The sequence below is a fragment of the Neovison vison genome, chromosome 1 (assembly GCF_020171115.1).
Source record: "Neovison vison isolate M4711 chromosome 1, ASM_NN_V1, whole genome shotgun sequence".
In the NCBI taxonomy this organism is placed as follows: Eukaryota; Metazoa; Chordata; class Mammalia; order Carnivora; family Mustelidae; genus Neogale; species Neogale vison.
In genome coordinates, this window is record NC_058091.1 from 302,072,999 (window position 1) to 302,075,974 (window position 2,976).

A 2,976-nucleotide genomic window follows, 5' to 3' on the forward strand; every position below is an offset into this window, starting at 1 on the left:
GTTTCCATATCTGTAGAAATAAGGTCCTGGAGAGCCTTCTAATTAGACATTTAGAAAAAGAAATTGTGTTGATTTTTACCGTTGAGTAGTTTGGGGACTTCCATGCATTCTCTGACAGAAAGGTTAGCATGAAGTCCATTAGGAAATGGAATATTCATATTGTGTATAATAGCGAAAAAGAACTAAACTAAATAATGTACTCATAGATGTTTGTCTTATAAATTGTTCATGAGAATAAAGGCTATTTATTCATCTTTAAGTACAGAGCAGTATGTATAAAGAATGGGCAACAGCTCCTCAAACTCATGCAAAATGCATGACTAACTTTTTTCACTAACAGTATATAGCTACGTACTCGTAAGGTGAGTGAAACTTAGCCTCATTTAGCTAATGAGAGCTGTAGCTGCATATTTCACATGAAACAATGTAGGTGCACTCTCATAGTGGTTACATAAAAGAACTGATGTACAAAAATATAGAACACAAATTACCCTTGGTGACCCAGGGATGACTGAAATATCAAGAGAATGACTTTACATCTAATATACTACTTACTCATCTGAGGGTTTAATTGTATTTTAAGATGCTAATTAATTCAATATAACTCACTTTTACATTATAAAATCACCATTAGTTTGCCTTCTAAAAAGAAAATGATTTTGAAAATTTTCAGCATTTACCTGATTTTGATTTTTAAAAAGTAGTTGGCTTTCTAGCTTAAGGAAAAAAAAAAAAAGTTTTATACCTAAGATCAAGGTACTTTATGTAGAACCACATCATAAAAAATATAATTTTAAAACCCTCTGCACTGTCTTATATAATAAAGTAGATAAATTCAAGTAATGTATATCCATTCAAAATACTTTCTCTTTCAGCCTCCTTGGGGCATGTAAAATACATGTAAACATGTTCAATCTTACAGCTACTGTAACGAGACAGAACAGAAACAAAATGTAAATTCTCTGTGGACCTAAGTTTTCCTGAAAAAGAACAAAAATGCACAAAGTTTCAGTTTTGCAAGAGGAATAAGTCCTACTTACACTTAAAATTAAATTGTATGCTTAAAAATTTATTGTAAGTATAGATTATATTGAATAATAATAATAATAAGAGGGGGGAGGGGAAGAAGGAGGCAGGGGAGGAGGAGAAGAAGAGCGAAGAAAAAAGAAGAAAAATGAAACAAGATGGGATCGGGAGGGAGACAAAGGGACTCCTAATCTCACAAAACAGGATTGCTGGGGGGAGGGGGCATATGGAGAGGGTGGTTGGGTTATGGACCTTGGGAGGGTATGTGATATGGTGAGTGCTGTGAAGTGTGTAAGCCTGACAATTCACAGACTTGTACCCCTGCGACAAATAACACACTATATGTCAATAAAAATAATTAACCAAAAAAAAAAAAAACAACAAAGAAAAGAAAGAAAGAAAGAGGGTGGAGAGAAAGTTTTAGAGGCAATTGATGTTTATGGCATAGATTGAGGTGATACAAATAAGGTGTTTACTTATCCCCGACTCGTCAATGTATGTATTCTATATTTACAACATTTTGCATGTCAATTATACCTCAATAAAGTGCTTTTTGTTTTGTTTTGTTTTTGTTCTGTTTTGTTTTTTTAAGTAAAAGAATTCTAAAATCTCTGTAGCTTAATTCACTTAGTTTACTGACCTGGAGTAAAAACTACTCAAGAACTGTGTTTCTAAATATGGTCCCTGGAACATCAGTATTGACTGAGAATTTATTATAAATGGAAGTTTTCAGGTTCAATCCAGAAATGCTGAATCAGAAGCTCTGGGCATCTTCTCAAAACCCTCCAAATGACAGAGATGCATGCCAGAGTGAGAACCACTATTCCACCACAGAATGAGAAATAGATCTCTATATAAGAAGGGTAGCTCTATCATTCAAATAATGAAGGACTAAGGCGTTAAGGAGTTTTCAAACTTGTAAAAATAAACTAATAATTAAATTCATTATTCCTCACTCACTATTTTTCAGAAATATGTTTTTGGCCCAACTTGCAGTAAGGAAGCGCTAGGTCCTTATGATACTACTTGAGCTTCTTGTGTCCATTACTTAGAAAAATTAAAAATGGATAATTGGAAGAATGCTGTCCTGGGAAACTGGACAGAAGAGGACTTGTAAACATGTGTGGTCACCATTAGGTCAAACCTTTATTAAAAATATTTAATGAGAAGAGCTCAGAATGACAGTTTTAGAAAGCAGAAAGCCAGAAGCACCAACATGGTAGACTGGGGAGCTATAGTTGAAGTTTAGTTTTATCTGTTTAGATTTCAAAAGGAATAGAGAATATGAGAGTTCCTCATTATACAGGACCTGCTAGACCAAGGCTGTGGTTTCAGCATTAGTTGGTCAAACTCAGCTTAGCAAGAGTGGAGGAGAAACAGTTACGGGCCAAAAATGTTATTAAGGTTTTCAGTCCTTCACCATCTTTCACATGTACATAAAATCTAATGTGGAAACATTGTAGGAATAAGTCATCATTATTTTTAATCCCCTTAGAGTTAATATTAAGAATTTTATATCATTATTATTGGTTTCTTGAAATTTTAAGTATAAGGTAATACCATTATGTGTTGTGGGTAGATCAGCACATTTAATATTCCAAGTATTTATAGTATGATTTCTCATTGCATATTTTACAAACATGGAATGATTAGTAACAAGGGCAGTTTCAAACTGAAGTCTTGAGTTAAAGAATTTCCTTTTAGCAGCTCATCTAAACATCTTTTAAATAAATTGAAAAAAAGATAATTTTAAACATTCTTAGAAATGCTTTATACCAAAGGTAGGAATTAAATAACACTTATTTTATTAATGTAATTATCTTGTTATGTCTCCATTCCTACTAATGATACAAACAAAAATGATCAAATAAAAATCAGTAAAACCAGACAAACCAACTGCATTGGTCTAAAATAACACTGATTATTATGTGACAGAAAAAAAAATCCTCT